General features: G+C 39.3%; 1 protein-coding gene across 1 annotated transcript in view; it reads left to right on the top strand.

The window, feature by feature from the left end:
• LOC139670969 (uncharacterized) overlaps positions 1–24,765 on the top strand; it is a 58,077-nt gene extending 33,312 nt beyond the window's left edge. Inside the window, exons 6-7 of the mRNA XM_071553125.1 lie at positions 22,877–23,005; positions 24,745–24,765. The gene's annotated coding sequence lies outside the window, so the exon portion shown is untranslated. The remainder of the gene's footprint in view (positions 1–22,876; positions 23,006–24,744) is intronic.
• The last annotated feature ends 749 nt before the right edge of the window (positions 24,766–25,514 follow it).

Below are 25,514 nucleotides of genomic sequence, written 5' to 3'. Positions count from 1 at the left end.
TGGACTTGTGAATTTACTGGTTTTGCTTATAGATCTGTGGGAAGAAGCCAAAAGACAGGAGACCATACTTTTTCAAGGTACCATACAAAAATCTTTGGACTTAACTAAGCAATATTACCTCACTAAGTCTTTGGAGGTAAAGTAAGGTGAACCTCAGAGACCAATGACTTGCATACACAATTAAAGTAAAGTGTTTGCAGCCAAAAATAAAGAGTGTCATCTGTGGTGACTAGCACAATATACCAATATATATGCAGAGTCAGTTTTGGAGATGAGCAATCAGAACAGTTGCTGAAGGCCCTGAAACCTGAGGACATCCCTTCAGGTTGACTTAAGAAATTATAAGTCATCTAATGTGGGAATGAAAACAAGGGTAGCCTAGCCTCTGCCTGGAGCCCCAACAGGTAAATGGCTCTGCATAAATGTCTGGATCAATTAAATTGCTTAACAATAACTATTGTGGCATTGTTGCTTTTGTTAGACCAGAGTCAGTTGTTACAGTAATGAGCATCACATAGGATTTTAAATCCTGACATTATAAATTACCTCTGGTAGCAGCCTCAGGCTTGATCCAAAGTGAGACTTTGATGCTGCAACACTGAGTGTTATATTGCCGAGCTTTTATGTGGCTGGCCCAAGGTAAGCAGACACCTCTCTTAAGTGCCTTGGCCCCAAACAGGAATGTGGGAAGAGTGAGGTACATTAGAATCAAGTAGTCAGCTTTCTATTAGGAAATGCTGAGGATACTGTGGGATCTTCATCAGCACGTAGCTACCTGTTGTACCCTTTATTCCAAAAACAGAGCTTGTCTCTCTGTGCTTCTAAAAACATGGCAGAAGAGTAGGTGGGGGTGGCCTTTTGAACAGCAGCCTAGTGATTAAAGCACTCCCCCAGGTTGTGGGAAATCTCTCTCTGTTACTGCTTTTGCCTGAGGGAACTCAAACTCACCTCCCAGAGAGTTTCCTAAATAGTATGTCTATCTGCTCTCTCCAGTGCAGATACTGACCCTGCGGTGGAATTCAAGAGAACTCAAGGTGAACTAGGCTAGAAACCAAAAATAAGACAGTGCTTCCAAGGAGCACAATGACTTTCCCCTCTAAGGGCCATTTCAATCAAAACACCTTTGCTGTGCACAGTAGGAACCCAACTTCAAGATTGTCTCCCTGTAGGAGGAAAGAGAGGGCTTTCACTTCTGTCCAGTGAGAGTAGCATCTGCTTCAGAGACTGGGGGTGTTCCAAGGCAGATGCTTTATGTCTGTTTGAACTCTCTAGGGCTGGCTGTGGCATGGTGGTGGCAGGCAAGTTTCTTCCATGCAACAAGCGTGATCTGCCAATTGAACTAAGAATGATACGGTGGCTGCACTGAGAAAGAAAAAGCTTGCTGCTGTTGTGTGTTATGTGATGCCTTGTGTGTAGGGTTGCTCTGCAGACTCCTGATGAATCAAAGCAGTGAAGAGCAGCAGAAGAATGAGCAACTTTTGGATTTTGCTTGGTTTAGGTAGGAGATACTCAGTGCTATTGAGGCTGGGATGCTTCATGGCACATGGAAAAGCAGAACTTTAGGTTTCCTAACTACTGGAAGTTTATATATGGAGGCACCTGTAGAATACAGGTAGCAGCTGAACTGGGGTTTATGGGTCCACAGTCTTGAATATGAGTGGAATGTATGTATTTCAATCCTTTTTGGATCTATATTCTTGTCCCATATCTCATAATTTTAGTTACTACTGTGTAAGCAAAATGGTTATGCCATGAGAGACTTTGGACCATAATATTTGGGCCATGTGAAGCAGTGTAAGCTAACATTTGGTCATGATGTCATGATTCATTTCTCCACGCACTCTAGAGTCCTTAGAGCAGCCAGTGTTGACAATGGTAAATGTGAACACAGCAAGAGTTACTAGATCAATGTGTCTTTAGGCAGTCTTGGCAGGATGATTATTCTTGTCTGTAATTCAGTTGCTTCAGTAATTTTCAGCTCAAAGTCCACTGAAAGTTGCATCATGCTGGTGCTATGAATTTAGCATTCTGTCCTTGTCACTTGGCTGTGTTAAGGCATTCCCAATGCTTTCAAGCCAGCATCTGAAAGCAACCCAAATGAAGGCAATGACATCTCCAAAGAGAATGGGCTGGTCAGTATATTTAATAATGAATAATGCTATAGCCAGAACCAAACAGTGAAGGTTAAATCCACACTTTTGGCCTTGTCTGTGTGTTGTTACGTGATAATGTGCCATCACATATTTTATTTACATTCTCGGTACAGTGGCATCTTGGAAAGTAGAGAAATTTAGATAATGTTCCAAATATCAGTGCTATCTGGAAGGAATTTTTTTTTCGTTTACAGCCACTAGAAATTTGTACTGATTTTATAAGCTAAGCCTTTAAATGGCATTTAAAGCATAGCTGGATGAACAATTGTTTACAAGTAGGGCTGAACAAAATTAAGAATAGTTTCTCCTTTTGAAAATTTACATAGTCTGAGCTGGGGCAAAATAAAAAATATTCACAAGTTCTCAAGGAACAAAAGAACCCAGGAAATGACAGTTCAAAATGTTATGTTGCTGGTAAAGAAATTACAGTTTTTCAAGTGTTGAAAGGACACAAGGGAGTTGCAGAACATTCAGCTGTCTGGAATTCAACTGACCAAATGTCTGATCTTATGATGTAGACAAACTCACCTGAGTAGTCATTCTGGGATCCCTTTTAGTCACTGTAGAGAAAGAGACATTTCTTCAATGGCATTCACTTCATGCTAAAGCAAGATTTTAAATAGGTCAGATGAATCACACTCTAGAAGTATAGTTGTCCAAGGTGGTCTGAGACAAGGTTATCTTCTATTAGGAAAGCACTCCTAAATCCACCTTGATCCTGCCCACCCCATCAACTCACCATACCAATTATCAGACTACAGGCCACTAGCTAAGGTGATTTTCAAACTATTGCTCTTTGCATTACATTTTGGGTCACACCACATTTTTTTTTGTTGTCCTTTGTTTTGGGTGGGTTTTTTTAACTTTTTTTTGGGGGGAGAGGGGAAGTGTTGTTGGTTTGTTTGTTGTTGTTGCTGTTGATTTGGTTTAAAGGATAACAATGAATAGCAAATGAGACTCTTCTGGTGGAAATTTTCTGAAAAACTGTAATTCATGATAAAATTCATGAAACTTTTTAAAAAATACTTGGTAGTTGTCCAAATACTTTTAGAAAGAGGTAAAAAAGAGTAACGTGATCTCAAAAATTATTGTTGAACTGAAGTCAGCATTCTGGAGTTGATTTGAATATTTTTTTCCCCACCCAGATTATTAGACCTACATTACCTTGCATCTGCTTGTGGTAAAGATTCCAACTCCCTCCTTTCTAGTGATTCTTATATTTCCAAATTAGCAAACAGCTGCCAGGTACACACATGTGTGTTTGTGTGAGTCCTCGGTAACTATAATTAACAAATGTATTTGAAATATAGAATAAGTTCATCAACAAATACCCTGTTAGTTCTGTTAGCTTCTTTTAACCCAAAAATTGCTTTTGAAGGTAGGATCGTCTGTAATATAATATTGTTTGTGAGTTTATTAGTAGCTAGATGTGAATGCATGTTGGACAGTAACAAGGTTATGATTATGCCTTGCATCCTTGGAATAGTAGCTTTCCATTCACTTGAAGAACAACCTTGGATTAGAAGTAAGTCTTCAAATGATCTGCACACTGATAATACATAGACAATTACAGTGATGCTTCTTGTCCAGACTACATAGTCAGGAATATTCAGGTACAAATTTAACAGTGGAGAGAGTACCACGTCCTAGCGTCGTAGACAGGCAGAAAAAATCATCCAACCTGGGTGGCTCAAGTTAGCCAGGACCATATGTAGACTACTCTTGATCAAGTGCATTATTATTAAAAATAATAAAACACAAACACATTTTTATAGCATCTTGTATGCAAAAGCCTTTGGGTATTTTATAAAGTACAACCAAACACAAGATTTGTTTTCCATTAAAAGCTGCAACATATCTGAATGAAATTGGAAACTGGCAAGAGAGCAAAAAATGCCTCCTAAACAGCTAACAAGGCACAAAAAATAGAACAATCACCCACAGTTCATAAGATTTTTCTACATGCCAACCCCTCCTGGTCATACTGACATCAGGGGGAGATCTTTCATGACATCAGTGGGAGAAAGATCAAGCTTAAAGTGAACTGTAGGAGGGGTCTCACTGAGGGAATAGAGACAGCAGTGCACTCAGCTGTGCTTGCTCATGTTGAAATGAAAGATGACTTTCTGGGAGCCAGGAGAAACTGGAATAATGATATTGCCACCTTTTAAAATTTAAACTTCCCTTCTGCTGGAGGATGATGATGAGATGGGAGCCCTCTGTGCTGAGGTTTAAACCTAGGTTGAAGACTGAGATTTGTATTCAAAATATCTTGTGGTGTAAAAGAATTCTGCACTACCTCTTTATGGTTTTCCTTGATGTTTTGCTCTTTGTACATATTCTGGCAAACTCTTCTTATCTCAGCCAAAAGGTGATCAAAATAAGCTTTGATTCTTTTAAGGGAGTTCTTTTAAAATCTGCAGAGTTGATAAAAATGCTGTTTTTTCAAAAGGGTTGGCACACTGGAGATATAACTACTTTTTGGGTTGAATTGAAAGGGAGCTAAACTGCTTAAAAAACATTGTGTTACTTTCAAAATGTCTGCAATTCTTCCTTGGGCTTGTAAATCCTCATTTATGTAAACCACAGACTTTTGTGGTGAAACTGCTCTCTAACAGAGTTTTTCAGCTTTGTAATACGCTGTTTCTCTCCTAGTTGTTTTGGGTAAGGACATGGTCTGTATTATTGTGTTATCAAAAAGCACCCTCACAAATAGCTTTCATTTCCAGCAATCATAAACTGAGTAGTTTTTCCTATTTTGGCAGACAGTACCTTCACAGCATTACATACTGGATCAGATCAAAGCTAAAGAACCTCATCGCTGCCATGAAATGAAAAGGAACAGGTATCACAAAGCTGCATTTGTTCAATTCAGGAAGGGAGAATAAAGATTCCAAATGAATTGGAGAATTAAAACATGATCATTAAGTAAGGTGGCCTTTGGTGTGGTCACCTCTGTTAAGATTCAGTCTAACAGAACGTTGTTGCCTCTACATGTTCTGTAATGGCCCCACCCTATTCATTTCTGTAGAAGAATGGATCAAAGTGTGCTTGAAGATAGACAAAGTTTATAAAAACAGAAAACTCATTTTCCCATATGTTCTTTGGTGCCTGAGGCAAAGGTATTGATTGTAAGGCAACCGAAACAAGTTAAGCTATTCTTGCCTCTTATATGTTTGAACACTTGTAGTTGTGCAATATGCAGTGAAACAACCCAGAATGACACACAAAATGCAGTACAAATGAGAGACAAAAGAAGCTGAATTGTTTAAATAAGGCAAGGCTGTGAAACCGAGATTCAGATGGGATTTTGTCTTGCAGATGCTTCACAGAAAGGAAAAAAAAATCATTAACTTGCTGAGTGTTTTTGTCTTAACTGTCAACTCTATGGCAACTCTATACTATATAAATAGAAGTATGTTTTGGATTTTATTTTAATGTGAAAAGTCAGTGCACTTTGCACAGACCCATTAACTTGTTTATTACAAAACTGGCTTGTGCTAGATCCAGGTGTAGAATGTTAAGGGGAAAATGAAAAGGATCTTTCATTATAGAGTGTGACTCTTTTGCTCTGCTTAGGGCCAGTGTGAATCTCTTAGGCACAATTGAAGGCTAAAAGAGGGACTTTGGAAATTTGGAGGACTCTAAATAAATAGGTTCTCTGCATTGGGTAATTGTATTTCCCTTGAGGAGGTGTAGTTCAAGCTTGTTTGCAGAATCAGTTGCACTTAAATTTTATGTGGCTGATCCAATGATGTATGTATTACCTAATCCTAATTGATTTTCACAGTTGTGTCTCTGTTTGCCTGCACACCATCTTAACTGTGGCAGCACGTGTCTACTGCTCAGCCCGTGTCCTCAGGACTGGTTTGTGGACAGCCTGTCAGACATGTCTGACGGTCCGCTAACCTCCTTCATGTGTCCAGGCATGCTCAGGTCTAGGTGTTTCAGCTGTGTCAGCACCTCTGTGTACTGGTTTGCTGCTTGTATGGTCATGAAGCTGGTTTTGAAGAGGGCTTTGAGGTCACCCTCTGCGGGATGAATAGTATACACATGGTGGACAGGTCTGTCCAGAGATGAAAGTGCCTCTCCTGGGATATCTTATTCTGTCTGAGGGAGTGGAATAAGTTCTCTCTGTGTGAGAAGCCCTGATTTTGGTGTAACTGTATCCTTGCTAGAATTGGTGTGTTTCTGCTCCTGGTTTTCTGGTATGGACCTACAGTAAAGTGACTTGCATTGCTGTGGCAGCATAAAGGAGCTGCAGTGAGGGGATAAATGCTGTTCACACCCAGCTGAAGGCTCCTGTTTAATCCTAATACAGCAGAGAGCAGTTGGAGCATAAGGAGGAATAAGGCTCCCAACTTGTGCAAAAAGGGTTCCTTACCAAGACTCTCCAGCTCATTACCAAGCCTTTCCAGACCTTCCCTTGGATTCACCTGAACACGTGCTTCTTCAGTAAGATAAATTGTCTTCACTTTCCAAGTGCTGACTTTGGGGTACAGGGGAAAAACAGTCAAATCAGATATGTTCTTTTTTATTTTAATTAAGTCATCTGTATTTGAAGGTGGTGACAACTCAGCTTCAGGCTCTTCTTGCTCATCTTGTATTCTGGGAAAAGTTCCAGTCTGATTTTAGCTTTGCTCATAACAGAAAGTTTGTATTGGTTTCCTAGCCCTATAATAAATTGTGAATTCTGTCATCAGCTCTAATAGTATAATGAAATTTCAACAGCTACACAATATGCAATGTTCTTGTCTTCCAAGGTCCCCAGCTGAATGGCCAGCTACTTTTGGGAAGTGCAGTGTTCCATACAACACAGAAACCTTCCTTTGGATGACAGTGGATTTGCTGTTATTGAGAATTCCCATTGGGCCTCAAGGTGCTCTCCTCTGCTCTTTGCTTTCCCTAGCAATGTGAATTCTGCCACTTCAGTACAGATCATTAAGATTTCAAGCCTGGTATCCTGCCTGTAGAGAAATTTAAAGCACTGTGGTTCATAGACAGCTGAAGTCCTACTTGTTCAAACTTCCACGCCTCTACCACTGCTGTAGTTAACTCTGTCAATGTGTTTTCCACTCTTCCGTGGTCACTGAATGTGCAGGGGCAGCTGATTCAAATGTTGCTGAGAATAAGGGGAGGAATATGCAAATTATTTGTTCATGACTGTGGACATGAGGAACAGCCCTTTCGAAGCTTTCTTGAGGGGGCGATTGCTTTACACCCTGGGATAAGAAGCCTAAATTCTCCCTGCAGATCCAGTCCATAGAATGGTTTGTCCCTTTCTTAAGTCCAGTAGAATATATCTTCACATCCATGATTGTAGTGAGCATCCTGACAAACTCTGGATAAATGTCTGTTGATTTTACTGTCTTGTGTTTCCCAGCTATCTTACTGAATTAATCTGATTAATGTTGTTTAATGCAACAGGATGATCAGATTTTGCATCTTGATGCTTTTACTTAGGATTAACAGCATTAGGCACTGTTCTCTCTTCCAGTTCTGTCACCTTGCAACAGTGTGAAGCACAATGTAAAGTTGACTAAAAAAAAGTTGTTCTTGCATAAATGGATGTAGACGTATATTCCATTTCTGTGAAGCTCTCAGGAGGTACAGAGAAGATAGTCACAGCCTTACACTCCAGTGGTGCTCAGATGCTGGAGTAGAAGTAACTTTACCAGCTGGTCAAGTGACTTAATCCTGTGCTGTGAATCAACCCACAAGATTCCATAGCTGCAATGAAAATATAACAGCCTTTCTATCCTTTTACCCATATTCTGCAGCTAAGAAGCAAAACTATCCTTGTGCTGACTTTTCTTAACATTATCTCTACTTTTCATTGCTGACATTTAATTAAATCCCTTAGGACTAGTAGAAATCATCTAGTCAACATTGCAATACTGCTTAATAGGACAAGCAGCAGGTAATGTGGATAGATAAAGCATTCAAATTGTAATGAAGTAGAGTTTGAAAACATGCTAGGCTTTTTTTCAGCCGTCAGAGCTTCTACCTGAGTTTATGGGGATCAGGGACAGGAATAAGTCAAGATTTGCCATTGTAACAAGATTGCCAGCAAATATTTATTGTCACAAAGAATAAAGAGTGTAGCACAAATGTCCTTAGTCTGAAAAAGTAAAGGAGAACCTCTGATTCTGATGGAGATGGCTGTAAGCTTTGATGATCTTAGTTTGCAACCATTCTGTACCCTTCTCTGATGACGCATATGCTGTATGTAATACAGTAGTACCCAGAAACTGGATCTCATCATGCTGGATACTGTATAGAAAGCAAAAAGCAACACCAGAAGGTAATAAATTGAAACCTCAAAGTATCTTTCTGCTGCTGATTGATAGACTGCTAGAATTGTGTTTTGTCACCTTCCATTTTTATACTTTCTATAGGGGATATTCTAGCAAGAAATTCACAGTTTTCTTTTAAAGAAACTTGATCTGTGGTTTCTGATGGGTGGTGCAGATCATGTTGGATCCTGTCAAATTTGTGGGTGTAAAGCACCTTCCTCAGTTAAATCCTTGCTGACTAGGTCTTCTCCATTTTTTCTTTTGCCATCTGGAAAGTGCTGTGCATGATGCTCAGTCAGAAGAAAATCCACTAACACTTGGCAGGGACCTGGCAACAAGAAACTTTTGTTGCCGGAATCCATGTTCTCTGTGGGGGTGGCTCAGATGGCACTGAATTAACTCAGAGATATAAAATGAAAAGTATTTATGAAAATTTTTATTGATGGTAAGTTACTAACTCTACCTCTAGGGCAAGTAAACAAATTATCTTTAAGAATAAGAAAATGGACTTCTCTGAATAGCCCTTAGACTTTATTTTTATGAAGACATTTATTTGTCCATGCCACAGTAATTCTTCTTCAGCTTACATAACTTATGGTTCCTAGGAGTCAAGACTTTATGACAAAATGCATATCTCTATTTCTTCTATACAATTTTTTAATTCCTTGGCCTAATTAGGGGATAAGAGTCTTGGGGCAATAGAGAAAAAGATTGTGGGTGTCTATAGTTTTAATGAATGTCAATAGCTGCTTGGAAAAGAGGGGCTCCTAATAATGTCTTATTCATACTAGAGTGCTTTATTCCTTCCTATAAAAGTGAAGGAATAATGTTAATGATCAATCTCTTACCTAGCCTGAACCACAGCCCACTGACCAGTCAGCACGTGGAGCTTCAAATCAGACGCAACATGCACTACTGCTTGTGCAGGCTAACAGATGAGCTCAGAAAGGGATCTGAGGGGTACTGTAATTACAAAGGAAAGCAGTTTAAGTAGGGGATATGGGGCCTACATCTGCAGGAAACTCAGCTTCATCAGTTGCGTTGCTCATAGAACAGCTCATTGACCTTATGCCTATTAGTTCCCTAATTCTCCACCGCCTCCTGTGAGGGCTCAAAGGAAAAATAGGGAAAATATCAACCTAGTGAATCACTGTTGACTGTGCCCTCCACATTCCCCTTATTTGGGCAGTCATTTCTGCTCAGGTATGCTATACATCCACAGAGTGACTAGGTACTAAGCCCTCAGACACTAAGGCAGGTGTCTCAAAAGATGTTTTGGAGACTTACTCCAAGGTTCATGAACTAGATTTTTAAATAAGTCTAGAGAATTTGGATGTGGGATTTGGAACCAAACTCCCTCAGGCTTCTTTACTCTCTGAAGGCAAGATATTCAAATAAACTTGACCAAATTAGGATAATTAGAGTCCTTCATCTTACCCCTGCAGCATATCTATTATACTTGTCTAGTGAGAGTACTCTCCAACCATGTCAGGGATCTTTGTTAATTTGATGGAAAAAAAGAATTAATCATCAGTATCTCTTCTAAGAAGTTTGTGTTTACCATCAACAAGCCAAATAGATGTGCAGATGGTAGCCTGATGTGAAATTATAGTTACACATCGTCTTCCACTTGGTCAGTTCATTAACCCATGTCTTATAGGCCTTTGCAACTGCATTTGGCATAGTTAGAGATTTCAAGATAAGCTAGTATTTGTTTACTGTATGTGTTTGGGATAACATACCAAGGACAGAAGCTTAATTTGTGCTTCAGTTTACTTATGGACTTGTAGCTTTTAGATACCCTTTTGGTAAAACTATTCTCTTGAGCACCATGAAGCCTCACCTTTCACTTATATATTTGGGACAAAGTCCTGTGTCAGGTGATGCAGCATTGCCAGACAGCTCTTCCAGTTGAAGAACTGGGTAAACTGGGATTCCTTGGTTTACTGTTGAGTTACTCAACAGCCAGAACAACCTTAAGGCCTGAAGTTCACTCAGGCCCTTTTTACAGGAAGATTTGAAAAAGTCAGAGGACTGCTTATTTTCTTCATTTGTCATTGTTATTCCCAGATCCAGCTGACAGCAGGAATACACAGTGAAGTGCCAAACTGGACAAAGCAGTTGTTTATAGTGTGTGTGCATGTGTTATAACACACACTTTAAAAAAGCATGAAAAACAAACCAAAACCCAAACACCTTCTCAGTTGTATGTTCCATGTTTGTCTTTGGGGAAGTGTATGAATGAATTACACTGTTGATTTTCCACTCAGCTCTTTTTCAGTTGATTATATTTGAAAAGCTTTTTGGAAGAGATACTTCTGTTTTGCTTAAATGTTTGTGTTCTACTTTTGTTTGCCAAGTGCCAACATCTCATCCAGATCCAAGAGGCTAATAAACAAATCCTGACTATTCTGTGGCAAGAGCTCCAAGACGAGCAGAAGCCAAGGAAGTCTTGGGATTATTAGCAATGTTTAACAGTGCTTTCAACACCTTTTTCAATTGAAAAAGTCAGCTGAAAATATTTCTGTCGTGGTTTGTGAGAAATTATGATAGTTGGTAGTTAACATCTGAATATATAGCTTTTTATTTGAGGGGCAAAAGACGCAGAACACCTGACCTAATAGCCCATCTCTGAATATTTGCTCAGTGGTTTATTATACGAGACATAGAGATGTTATATGGATTTTTTTTGTCCCCTAAAAAGGTGTTTCTTCATCAGTGGCACAGTTACTCATAGGTATTGAAACAATATTCTGGAACAACATAATCTGAAGACAGATAATCCATCAGATTAATGAAAAGGTTGAGGGTGTAAAACCTCTTTGCTGCTTTGAAATGTCATTTTACAAGACACTGGCAGCTGTGCCCTTCATGCTGTTTGGGTTTTTGACTGGTTTCTTCATGTTGCTTTATATGAACTAAATAAAAGGCTCAGATATTTTCAGCCTTGGGTAGTCAGTCACATCCATCACAGGTCTTACACTTACCTTCCTCAGGATTCATTTACTAATGTCAGTGGGGTTACAGTGCTGTGACGTGAGTTGGTGCAAGAGCTGATTCAGGTCTGAGGTGTGCAGAGCACAGATTTGGTCACAAAAAGCATGCCATCGGTTTCAGAAATGAACTCTTCTCTTTCCATCTCTACTGTCCCACTGAGCATTTCTTCATGAGACATCTTTAGGTTTGTAAGCCAGTTTGCTTCTGGTATAATGATGCAGTTACACCAAGAAGAGACTTAGGACCTTTTAACTGTACTCGGCCATATGAGCCAGGTAAAGACAGCCTTCCCACGCAGAGCATTTGCACAATGCTTTCCTGGAATTTTAGGATGAAACACATCTTGCCAGTTATGCTTCAGGCATTTCACCCAATGAGACAGAGCCCTACTTGCTCGATCACATTAGTTGGATTAGATCAGGAGTGACAGTCCTTCAACTGTATTGCTATGAGTTTGTCTTCATCTTGTACCTGTTGACTGTCATCGAAGACAAGTTATTGATGTGGATGTACTTTTGCTTGACCCAGATAAACCATTTTTTTTTTTGAGCAGCTGATATGCTTTCAAATAGAACATTTGAGGATATGCCAGGAAAATTGACTAGGAGGTGTCTGAAAAGGGTTGTGAAGAAAATTCCTGAAATGCAACTGCTGCCAATAACTTGTGATGACAATTATCACTGTCTGAGTAATGTCACTGTGGTCAGTTTCTATGTGGTCCATTGGGCTGAATGGACATAAGCAGTTTCCTCCCTAGCTATGTTTCCTGAGATTGCTTTTATTGACCCTTTATTTCCCCTGAGCTAAACCAGGTTGCTGAAGGACTGCTTTGTCTCCTTGCTTTTGCTCTTAACGTGTGCAGTGCTAGAGATGTTTCTATAGAAGTGTGGTGGAGCGACTCATCCTCTTCCCCTGCTTGGTGTGGAACTTGGCTTGGAAGCTCCCCAGAGGTTTTGCCTGTTTGTTATTGAGGTCACAATTGTTACTTATCAGCTGTTTAAATCTGGACTGATCCACAGCATAAACAAGGATGAAGTGTCTTCACCTCTTAAGAAATGGAGGTCTACCATTTTTTTAATAGGCTATTCATCCACAGTTTGAAAGCAGTAACTGATATAATTCTTTTTTCATTGTACCTATTCTGAGCGCTGGGAAACCATACTATGGGGGTTTGTTTTCCACTGTGTTGTCTCCCTGAGTATTTTAAATGGATGTCTTAATTCTAAATTATCTGGTAAAGGGAATTCCATCTTCCTAGTTTCTCCTGAAGTCAAGTCCCATCTTTGTCCTTTCATAATCAGATGCTGAACCAAAATCTATTTGGAGGCTGATGGGGAGCTGTTTAGTTTGAAGCATAATCAGGGGATATTAGTGCCCAGAAAGGAAATAAATGGGTCATGAGTCTAGAACACATTCAACACTCTTAATATCTTTCAGTTATGTGAGAACATGAGAGAGAATCACAATGCAAACTGCTGACAAATAGAGATGATAAAAGACGAGGTGTCTATTTATCTTATACCTGACTTACCTATTTACTTGCTTCATCCGTACAGAAGATATATTTTGGTGATAAATTGAGCTAAAAATTCCCCAGCTATCTGCCTTGGGCAGTATCGTGTGGATTGCTGGTGGTCAAAATTTTTTACTCCCTGGGTAAAGTTGGTGGAATGTCACAGGCCCCAAGGGGCTTTGTTGTTTGGAGATTTATTATTTTTTTTGGTTGGTTGGTTGGTTGGTTGGTTGGCTTGGTTATTTTGTTTTTCCGACTAGGTTGTGGCAGTGAAATTAGTATAGACTACTACATTCAGTGTTTTTGATTGATAAGGTCCACAGATACTATTTGTCTGTATAGTGCTCTTCCCAATGTGTGCAGTTAGTTTGGTCAGAGAGAAGTCCTGTCCTCTATATGAACTATACTTTCTCTCTAATAGAGTATTATTTTCGCTTATAAAACACATGCAGTCACACAATTTATACTTCCTAGCATTCTCTTTTTTCTCCCCAGTGAAGCTTTTGGGTTAGTTAGGCCTAAAACTATGAAACTCACAAGATTGTCTATTTATACAGGTCTATCTTTGGTTTTGCTTTCGATTTTAGGAAGAAACCAGAGCTGTAAGTACTCATTGCAATCTGCCAAAAGCATAGGAATAGCCCTGCAATCCTGGAACGTCCATCTACTCTTCTTTGAAGTGTTTTGAGGTATCTAGCTTACTATCCAAGTTATTAAATACATCAGATCAGTATGATGAATTTTAAGTGGATTTGCATGTTGTGATAATTGGTCAACCTTTAAACAGAGGGAGAATTCCATTAACAAAAATTCTGATAAACTATAGCTAGCAGGTGTACCTATGAGTCTGAGGTGCAGTCCAGAGCTCTGAATGACATTGGTAATGAATATTAACAACTTCATTTGAAAAAATACATTTAATTGCACATATAATCAGTGAGGGAAGAAACAGCCCTACCTAATATTTATGAATTAAGTACACGTGCTGGAAAGATTCATACCTCAGACATGAAAGAAAACACACACAAAATAAGTAGAGGGAAAGAACAACGAGTAGTCATCTTAATACAGGCTGCTTTAGAATGGCTAGTGTACAAGAGGGACACATTAACATTGCAATGCTGTCATTTAGGACCTTAAATCATAACTTTACCAGCTGAAAATATTTATTTGTTTTGAACATCAAGAATTATAGCAAAAAATTGGCTTGTATTTTGAGGTATAATAGAGAGACAAAAATGCTGCAATGTGATAGAATGGTACTCTCCCGTGGTTAATCCAGGGTAATTCTGTATTCTAGCCTTTGTTGTCACGTGCATCTCAACTCCCAGTAATGCTAGACTATGTTCTACATCCCCTCCTTTTCTCCCCCACTGCCTGGTTCCTCACTGTGACCTCTGCCCAGCTCCTCCTCCCCTGTGTTTGGTGTAGCATATTCCTTCTACCAGCTAACCTGATTCTGGTCATGTCTTTTTCTTTACTGCATTCCAACACATCTCTTTGCCCAAGTGCTCCCAGCTTCCCTTTCTCTCACTCTTCTGCTATTTCTTTTCCTCCCCTTTCATTTTATTTGGGTGCTGCTCTATTTGGGTACTTCCCCCCTCTCCATGTTCTTGTCTAAAGCTGCTTCTTCCAAAAGATGCCTGGCAGGAAGCAAGTGCTAACATGGTTAATGGAGGATATTGAGTCCTATGCAATGGCTGTCTGTGTTTCCAAGTTAACCAGGAGCTTCAGCTGTGAAGAAAAAGAAATAATAGTAATAATTAAAACAAATCTGTATTTTTTCTGTGTACCTAGACTGAAGAATTTGAATTTGTTCTTTGTGACAAGGTCATGAATAGTCTGAACACAATAGGGCTCCATTAGGTTGGAAGATGCTTGATGAAATTGCACCAGAGGGATATAATTATTCAGTGTATTCAGCTAGCAGCTTTACTAAAAATACAGGAAAGATAGAAGGCAAAATTAATTATGTAGAGCACAGTAAATCTTCTCTTACTCAACACCTCCATAGCCTATATATGGCTCCCTTTTTAGGATTCAGCGTGGGCCTGTTGTAGAACTTAATGGCTGAGTTACCCAATCATAATGAGCCACTCTGTGCAACAGCTGAGCATGATAAAGCACTCCTAATGCGTCTACAATGCAAGGTATTTTAATTCCGACATGAATGCTGCAGGAAGACACGACACTTTTCCACACAAACACATGGACAGACTTAGGTGGGTGGTAGTGCTGTTGGTGAAATCAAACTCCTCACAAGTGGTGACATTTTTCTCACTGGTCCTAAATATAATGTCTGAAAAATCTAAATTATATTTGTCTGGCCTTACAAAAGGGTCAGTTCTTATTTATATTAGAAAATATGTTAAATAGATTTTTATTACCTTAGCAAAATACATAATTCTTTGCTCCTTTTTAGGGTCTCTCCTTTTTAGGGTCTTTCTTTAGTGAAGAAAGTGTATCTGTTCTGCTTATAAGCTAAGAACTGCAAACTTACAGCATGAGTCAATTCTTCAGAGTAAGTACCAAGGCACTTGTTTAATTTTTGTCATGAGAAGCAGCTTCTCAGATTTCAGTGATGTGTGAGCAGACCCTTGACTCCAGAACTATTCAGGTGTCTTACATCATTTTGGCCCCTTTATATTTGTAAGGATCTTACTTTTACCAGGTGCTTTCTAATTCCCTCTTCCCAGGGAGAGCATACATATTTAGCACAGGTCTGCCTTCTCTGGGCCACATCCCTTCTGGCACTCTTTGCATCTTCTTTTCCTACCCTATTGTTATTCTTCTGGGTCTCAGGCATTGGAGACAGCCAGAGTAATACCACGAAAAATTATTATGGAAATGGGACTGGGGCCTCATTCCCCCAAGTCTCTAAGCCTAGAATAAAACTTGTTGCTGTCCAGCAGGACTGGTCTAGTTTGTGAAAGGTATTTCTTCTGTGCTCACCACTGCAATACCTGTGTGTTACCAATCAGAAGAGGGAGATGAGACATGGAGGATGCTCAGGGGAAAAAAACTGATGTAGTTTCCTAAATCATGTAGTTACAAGAAACCTGTTAGATTGTTTAGACTGAGGCTTGCAGAAGTGACAACTGAAAGGATGCTGGGAAGAATAGCCACAGCTCATTGTCTGGGTGAAACTGCTGGCACCATCCTTGGCTCTAGGAATGACTATCCATCTCTTTGCTCCTTATGCATCTGTTTGCCTCCTTTCACAACCTTCTTCTGCCCAGTCATAGATTTAATGACTGTTCTAGGAAAGGAGACGTATATAATCTTTGGCTTCTGAGCCTCTCAGGTTACCTGGGGCCTTTGTCCATTGTTTCTGGTGCTCCTTTGTCCTGTGGTAGCTCTTCTTGAGCAACTTGTAAATACCTATACATTTGTAAAGGTCCTATTTCTCAGCCTTATAGTTTATAATGTAAATGGGGATGCAAGAGGATGTAAAGGGGCTGGCGGTTATCACCTATAATGGTGAGCTTGCTGGAGGGAGGGCCTGTGATCCAGGCCAGGCAGAATGAAATGTGTTCCACTTAGTATGAGGAAACTCTCTGGGGCAGCATGAGACTGAGGTTGAGGCTACCACAGGTGTATCCCTCAGTAAATTTAATCCCACTTTCACAAGTTCAGCGCTGTTTACATGCATGGCAAATATGTTCCCTCTGGAGCTGGTGGAGGGGAGAAAATCCATGATTACTGATAAAGAAGTACAAAACAACGTAGGAGCAATGATTTCTGAATCTATTTAGGACTCCTATCGTACACTGTTATAATAAGATAACGGGAAGATAGTAATTTTGTACTTGATGGAAAAACATATTGTAGAGCTTAATGAAATTTCATCATGCACTTTTAATTGATTTCAGCAAGAGAGACCTTTACAAAGCAAATATAGCTATTAATCTCATTAGTGTTTCAGCTAATATACTGAAATTACATTTGTATATCAGTATATCAGACAAATATTTGTATGAGATAGGCATTTCAATGACTGCACAGCTGAAAGGAACAAATTAATTTCTTCGATTATATGGGCCTTGTTTCCTACAGGTGTACTTTGCAGTTCATTTTACACTGTGAATGCTTAAATTAGGCTGTTAAATCCACAGCTAATCTGAAATAATTGGATTTTCATTTTTTGCCCAAGTGATCTGTGCAATGGGAGAACTGAGCAGTATTGCTTGTTGACTCTGCAGCCCAGTTTTCATGGGGGCCATGCTAATGAGTCTGTGTCACTGTGTCAATGCAGAGTATGGCAAAAGCCTTTTGGAATGGGGCATTAGCTCATATCATACTATCCTTTCTGGAAAAGATGAAACTGAGTGCACAGCATGATATACTCTGTTATTCTGTTCTTCTGACTGTCCAGCACATGAAACAAATCTTTTCTTCTTTGAAGCAACCATGATGGTGTCAGGTGGTGGATATTGCTGCTAGATGAGGCCAGGATGAGGCTGAGACCTGGATGCTCAAAAGCATTCCAGGGTTTGCTGCTTTGGCCACAGTAACTATTTCTACCAATCTCAACTGCTACTGGTCAGCTTTCAGTGGACACAAACACAAGTTAAAATAACCATAAGCAACAAAACACAATCCTCACTTGGTTGTTGTGTTGACCTCTGTGGTGTGTACCAAGAGCTTCATTGAGACTGGAATGAGTTTTGTTTCCATGCCCATTAAAATCTGTGGCAAAGCTTTCAGTGGAGTGCAGGATCAGGCACAGAATCACCCTGAGTGTAATCCAGACTTTTGGTGTATGGTCTTTTAGAGTCCTATATAGGAATTAAGGACAGTTAGACTCTTCACAATGAGATCCAAAACAGACAGCAGGCTTGAGATGTGCCACATACCAACTAAGAAAAAAAAATACTGAAAAAAAGAATATGTCTGAAATCTTATCACTCTCTTGGTCTAGGCACGAGACACAGTGCTCCAGTTAAACATGACTCTGTGCACCCACCTGATATCCTGAAGTCTCTCCTGCTGATGGATATTCACAGTTTTGGTCCAAACTTGCTGAACAAGACTCATTCCTCCCTCTTATACAGCTATTTCAGTCGAATTTTTCGCACCACAGTGGCTGGAGCTCATCCTAGATCTGTGAGAACCAAGTCCAGTTTCCCACTTTGAGGTGTTCTTACCATTGTCTCCCATCTCCAAGAGAAGTCTGGGAATGTTCTTCACTGCTCCTGCAAAAACTATTCCACTAGTCAGGCAATAATTCAAGCGAGTCATTGAGGGCATGTAGTGAAGTTTGTGCATGTAACCTTAAGGTTAGGGAACTCATACAAAGAGGAGTCTAGGATTTTAGTCCCTGATTTTCGGACTGTCCATGTATTTTTATTGCTTAATGTAAAACTTGGGAGCAAAGGCCAAATCTCAGGGCTCTCATTCTCGTTCTCAAAAATGTAAAATTCTTCTTTGATACTCAAATCTGTTATCAGAGCTCTAACAATTATGGAATTCAAAGATTTCTCACAAGGCTATGGGCCTTCCCTGTACTTCTGCCAGGTGTACCTCCTGGAAATTAATGGGTTCCATCTTTAGACAGAAAGACTACTTAAATTTTTCTACTTGAACTCAACTTCATTTTGAATCTTCCTTTGAGTTCTGTGTGAAGTCATTCTACCTCAGAGGGCATTAACTGTTTTCTTGAACTTTAGTGTAGTTATGGCAGTTCTCACGGGTCCCCCATTATGACTCATAGTATCATGTTCTTTGTTTTGTGTCTAGTAAGTAGTTGGCAAATTCTCCTCAGCTACAACATAAAAAACTCTTAAATGCTCTACTTAAGTTGGGCAGAATTTAAGATCCACAGCTGCTTGTGATTGAGGTTTCTGCCATCACAGAATACACTGGATAGTGTAAAGAGGAGCACCTGATGACAATGTTGAATAGAAATTGGGATTAAAGTAGGTGAATAAAAGGAATGAAAACACAAATGTGAAGTGAAAATATCTTTACAGGAGCCTAAAAGAAACAAGCCATGCTGGGACTTCTATTCCTTTTCATTGTGAGAGGTTATTTGTTATTTCTTCTGAGAAAGGTTAGAGACACAATTTTCTGGCATGATGTAAATAAAGGAACTTCTGTGGATGATGAGGGTCTTGCAGTGGTGTTTCAGGTAGCAGTTGCTTGAATTATTGATATCATAACTCTTTACTCTGGTGTACATTATAGAAAACACAGGTCACAAGAAAGAAAATGGGCATTAGCCATCTGATCTTGTAATAAGTTCTAACACCACAGATTGCTCTTTATTTTTAGCAATGTCAAATTACATTTATCTGTAGGGTTTCTTACTTCCCTCATTTCAGCATGTGAAGCAAAAGGTAATACCAATAGTAGTTTTCAGTCATGGCATGGTAGGGATGCTGTTCCGAAGTCAGAGATGCTTTTAATGCTCTTCATTTTGTTTCTTAAGAAAGAAAACACTGCAGTTGGAGAAAAGGGGTGGAAATATTTTTCTAGTCTTATATTTTGCTGGTTTCATAAAAGCCTACATTTTGACTTGAGGATATGGACCTTTAAATGGAGTAAACTACTGCCATTATTAAAAACACCTTCCTGGAAAGATTTCAGAGATGTGCAAGACTATTCTTTTTTCCCCCGCTGGCACAGTATTCTAATTAACTCTTAGCCATTTCTTGTGTAATGTTTTTAAGGTCACTAGCTTTGCTGGGTATTTGGTAATAAAAATTACACCCCATGTCTGCAATAGGACCACTAATTTAAAATAGCCATTTGATTCAAACTGACTTCATAACTAATGAAGTGTCACTTTAATATTTAAAGTACTGTTCTTTCAAGGTAATTGCTATTTACTGGTAATTCTTCTTCATTTGATGGTTTATTAGGTACCTATAGGAATTTAAATTGGGCAACTGAAAAACTGTAATTGTCTAACTAGTGTAATTCTTTGCTATAAATAAGCCTGGGCACCTGTTTAAGGAAGGTCTTCTGCTTCTGTTTTTAAGGAAGTTTTCTGTTTCTGTTTTTCATGCCATGAAAGAATGGGGGAGGCTGATTTGAGAAAGAGATTTTACCTATTAATAAGATATTAGGAAAGAGCCAGTAGAAGGTGCTGACATCCAAAGGAATGCAGGGACTTGTTTTGGCTAATTCTGCACCCACTTACGTGGGCGTCAACATTCCACTCAAACGTGGCAGGACTTTGCCTCTCCTCATGGCAGGCGGTATAGATTTGGAGGAGGAGGGAGAGGGAGAACAGCCAGAAAAGTATTGATCTTGAAAATAATTGCAGAAAAGGCATAAAACCTGCACTGTCTTAGAAAAGAAAAATTGTACTTGGAAAAAAATTAGCGTACCTGGTAAAATAAATAAATCACTTACTTGTTCCTTTTCTGTTCTGGCTTGTTAGTGAATATCTTCTTTTGCCCTCAACGCATCATAATGCTTTATTTTATCCACAGATCATAGCTATTTAAATTAACCTTCTTGCTAAAGAGATGTGGAGTTTTGTCCTCCACAATCTGATAAATGCATTTGAAAAAAAACCAAAAACCAAAACAGGAAACACCTCTTTCTGAGAAACTCCTGCTTACTTTTGTTGATACTTGCCTCTTAACAAAAGAGCTTTCTGAGTGGCCATTGCAGGTTACTGTCTTATTAACCTTTTCTTTCTCCCTACTTTCAACTAGTTCTTTTTGTTAAAGGTAGAATTCACAGCCCAGTTCTTTCATAATTTTTAGGATCATTTTTATAGTATCTGTATTTTGTTGTTAGCCTTTCCTAGTAATAGCTGTTGAACAAGGTTTAGAGTACATGACCACAGAAGACAGAATTCTTGTATCTGCCTTCAGATTTTCTTTGTGTAATGTGAGTGCTTCAGTTATTAGTGGATTTATCATTTTTGTAGCTGTAGATTGGGAGCTAAGAACCAAAGCAGCCTGTGTCTCATTAGCTGATGCAGACTTTTTAATGAAGTGGTTATCTCAACTTCCCAAGATTAAGAGGTGATTTGTTTATACCATCTTAATTTGAAAGAAATAGTTTAAAGCAGATCCTGCCATGGAAATTTCAGACCTGATAGCTTACATTTAGTCAATTTACAGCTGACTAAAAGGAAGTACTTAGAATAGGAGATGCTGGACAACCTTGGCTTTTGGTAGATTTACCAGTACTTTTTTTTTTTTTTTGCTAGAATTTAAAATTAAGAAAGATATCAGTAGTGTTCCCTCCTCTACAGATACGGGATACTGGGTTTGATTTGTGACTTGTCTATGCTTGGGCAATAGGGATCATTGAAATGTCTGTCTGCACCTGAATTCCAGTCCAGTGGTGTATCCAGTGGGTGGTGTGAATATGCTATGTCATTTGCTCCTCAGTGCATCACCCTGTGGAGATTTGCCAGATGACTTCATCATCCCACTCAATCATGCTACTGTATTCTATATTTTTTCAGCAAGGAGACAGCACAATATCCTGGCAATCTGTGCATGCATTAATGAAGTGTCTGCCCACACTTCGTAACGTAGGGTTAGTAACGATGATTGCTAACATAATGCACTATTTAAATAGCCTGTGCAGTCTAATGTATGTATATACATGCATAAACCACAAATTATTTTGTCATGGCTGCTATGCTTTGTGCAAACATTTAATGAAAAGCACTGTTGCAATGCATTGAATACTGACTTATATTTTTTGTGACTAAAGAACTTAATTCTTCATAGCTGTGTTATGACTGTTTTGGCCCTCAAGTTTCATGAGTTAATACTGTCAGGTTTCTGATATATGACGGATCCATAAGATGCCCAGACACAGTACCTTTTGTGGTCAGATTCAGGAGAGGATTGAACTCGAATTCAGTTTTGCTGCTCAGGCCAATTAGTAATTTAGATCCAGTGCTTGAAAACTGATTCAAAAGTGGATGTTCTTACTGAAAAGTGCTGTTCTCAATAGTACAGAAGAAACTCCCGTAGAAAGAGTGGTAGTCACTGCCTCTGGGCGTGTGCATACGTGAAGGAGTATGTGTGTTTACGTACATGTTCATGCATGTGAACACACATTGCTTTTGTGTGATGGGTCTTGTGTCAATTCACAGCAAAAGCTGTATATTTGGTTTTTCTGATGCAGAAGCTTTTCTATATGCTAGTAGAAACTCTGTGAAGAATGAAAAGTTATTTTCTTTCATTATTATTTCCCCCTCTTCTCCGTTCTTCTACATCAGGAAAACCCTCTTTCAGAATAAGAGGGGAACAACGGTGTAAAGTAAACCACTGTGAAAGAAGCCCATGATATCCAAAACTGTTGTGGTGTTTGTTTTTTCTCCAGTCATGGCGTGAGCTCACAAATACCATTCTGAGCTTGAGGCTCTCTGTTGACTTACCTTTTTTTTATTTTTAATGTGCAGAGTCAATGGGAAACCTTGTGAAAGCTTAAATAAATACATATATTCAAATTGAAACCAAACTGGCTTCCAACAGTCAGGGTTCCCATTATCTCATCTTGTTTCAATCAAAACCCTTGTATGAAGCAATCCAATTGTATCAGAGTAAACATAGTTGCATACAAATTTATAAATACTCTGCCTTGCCCGCAACAGTTCTATGCTTGAATAGAACTTGCCTTGAATGGATACTGTGTCCCAGAGTATTGAATAGGTGCCACTGTTCTTACATAGGTAGTTTTATCTGTTGTGGAAGCTACTGAGGGAAGGTGCTGAGAGAAACCACTTGTGTCCATCCTTGGTTGATATCATGTCTGTGTTGAGGGAAAGAAAAAGATATTTCCTAGGACGATAAATAGTAGCATGATGGGCTACTGGGAGATGGTTCCCAGGAGCATGTTCTTCTCATGCTGAATAGTGCAAAGGTCAGGGTTTCTCTCTTGCCAGGGGGTGAGTTCATGAAGGAAATTTATCTTTACCTTTCCTTTTTCTCTTGTAGACCCTTGGAGCTTTGTACAATTTCCTAATGGCTTCCCTTTATGTAATCTCATGTGTCAGAGGTCTGTGCAATCTTGTCTTGTAACATGGAAGACTGGCACAGCTACATTCCTGCAATGTTTAGTTTCTGGTAAGTGGAAAGCTGAGATGTGGAAGGCTTAGTAAACAGGAAGCTGGATGAGGGGTCTGCTGATCATGGAGGCTGGTGTCAATAGTTCTCCTGATAGTAACTCCTAAGGAAAGTTTATGCTCTGGACTTGCCCATTGGCATCTAAATATGTACTAGAAGAAGATAGAACATGCTTATTGCTAGCTGTGTGTTCGATGTTAGAGGTTTTCCTGTGAAGCACCTGTTGACTTCTGCTTGCTAACTACTCTCTAGTTCTGGGCTTCTCTGCTCTCTTGCAGAGGGAATGAAAGGTGCTATAAATATTGGTAAGCCATTGTTTAGTTTTACTTTTCCTTTACCTAAGCACCTGGACCCTTTTTTCACAGGATTTCCATGCTTTGATTTCCCACCATTCCTCACACTTGTAGAAGTCAATTTTGTGTCACAGATGTTCAGCAGGTCTTTGTGTCCTGCCATCTCCCTCTAATCCTACTCAGAAAACAGATCTTTTAAATGTCAGTTCCAGTTCCCCATACTCAGTATCAAATTAACCCAACTTGAAAGAGTTTGAGGTTTTTTGGCTTGTACACATAGCACCATCTCCCAAACCTGTGACACAGGCAAGTTTCCATTGCAGTGTTTGCTCACAGCAGGAGCATGTGAAAGGAGCGCATTTTGAGAATGACTAAACATCAAAGTGGTTGTACATGAGCTGCCCTGAGAAGTGTAATGCTTATCCTGGAATATGGAAGAAGTGTTTATGTTATGGTAATGGCCAGAGGTCTCAATTCACTTTTCGTTTCCTCTCTACCACAGTTAATAGAAATAGAGATGATAAACCTTTCATATGCAGACACAGATTTGTTGATCTCTCCCTGCCTAATTACAGTAAAGAGAAGTCAGAAGTATCTGTGATCATCATTCCTGGCTGGTTACACTCTGTCATCTCTTAGAGAACTGCATTTTTGCAACTCTAGAGAGAAAAGGCGCTTTTTTTTTTTCTATTTTTTCCCCCCTATGGGCTTGTCTAGGAAGATACCCATCTTTAATATGAAGCTTTGAAGCATTATTATGGTAATGTCAGGTAACTGCTCTTCAACATAGATTGACAGCTAGCTATTAAATAAGGGTAGGGAAGAATGTAGCATCTGTGTAGTGAATGATGTATGTGGTTATTTTAAAATGCTTTTTTATAAGTAGAGACACGGCAATTGCAGGTTTTCTTTGCCTTTTTGATTTAACAGCATTTCATAGTCTTTTGCCAAACCACAAGTAAAAGCAACATTCAGATCAAACTGCAGTCTCAAAATATTTTCCCCACCCTGATTCTAGCACAAAGACTTTAATTTCTAATCAATTGCAAAATGGGCTACTGAAAGATAGTATCTTTTCCATGTGCCCATTTGAGCCTCTGAAAAAAGCAAATATGTTTTACTCTCTAAAGTCACTCAATTTCTGACCCATTTTCACTAAGGTTTAAACTCTCTGGTAGCTGACAGCTGTAATGGATTCATCTTCAATAACAAGCTGAGCTCTGAACTGCTACTAGTTGGCACTGGCAGGGAAACCAAGATGAGCTCACAGAACTCAGTACATGTACTCCTTTTCACAGTCAAAATGACATGTTCTGCCAACCCAAAGAAAATTGCCAGTAGCAAAAATAACATTTTCCTCTGTGCCATGAGTTTGGGGGCCAGCATCCTTTTCCCATGCCTAGTTAACATACTTCTTTTTTTCTCTTCTTCTTTTTTTTCATGTAGGACTGGACCATTAAAATATTGGGCACCTGCAGACTGAATACTGAAAACAAGATAGTGAGAGCTGTGGGACAAGCATTTCCTATGCCTCTCTCCTTTAGTTCCAGAAGACTCCTCTGAAGAACCAGCTACTGCTCAGATATCATTTGCATACCCTGGTGTAAGTGCTCTAAGCAGAGGAAAGTAAATTCTGTTCTCATTATTTGGCTAAGAAAATGGTGAACTCCTGAACCTTCTTCTCTTACAATTTTAACAGAACTTGAACTAATTGTAAAGGTTGAAAGTTGCATTAACTTCTTCTTTCCTGTAGTTGTGGTCGAGAAAGGGAAGGCAGAAATATCAGACTGACTGCTTGTTCTTGCAGCTTGTCCAGCCTGACATGCTGGTGGGAATGCTCATTGGTCTCCCACCCAGCTTGCTGGTTCCCTGGGGCAGAATATGAAGCGGGTCTAATGTGGTGTAACTTGCATTCCAACCAGTGAGCAATTGCTTACTAAAGTACTCCTGAAGTTGTTTGTTGAGTTTTCCTTGTTTGCAGCAACTTTAACAAAGCTTGCAAAGTCTTCTTTCAAGTCTGTAAGTCATACCTTTTCAGGTTCCACTGCAGAACTAGATAGCTATAAAGCATCACTAAGGGGGTCTCCCTTCCTTTTTAGATTGAGATTTTTTGAAGCGTGTGAGTATAATTAAGTATCACTGCATATAATCAGGGCTGAGTCTGGTTTAAGAGAATGGCTCATGAGAGACCTCAGGATCATTGCAGTCAAGACTTC

The sequence above is a fragment of the Pithys albifrons genome, chromosome 4 (genome assembly GCF_047495875.1).
Source record: "Pithys albifrons albifrons isolate INPA30051 chromosome 4, PitAlb_v1, whole genome shotgun sequence".
In the NCBI taxonomy this organism is placed as follows: domain Eukaryota; kingdom Metazoa; phylum Chordata; class Aves; order Passeriformes; family Thamnophilidae; genus Pithys; species Pithys albifrons.
Note: the sequence above shows the minus strand (reverse complement) of the source record. Positions and strands in the feature narration are given on the sequence as shown.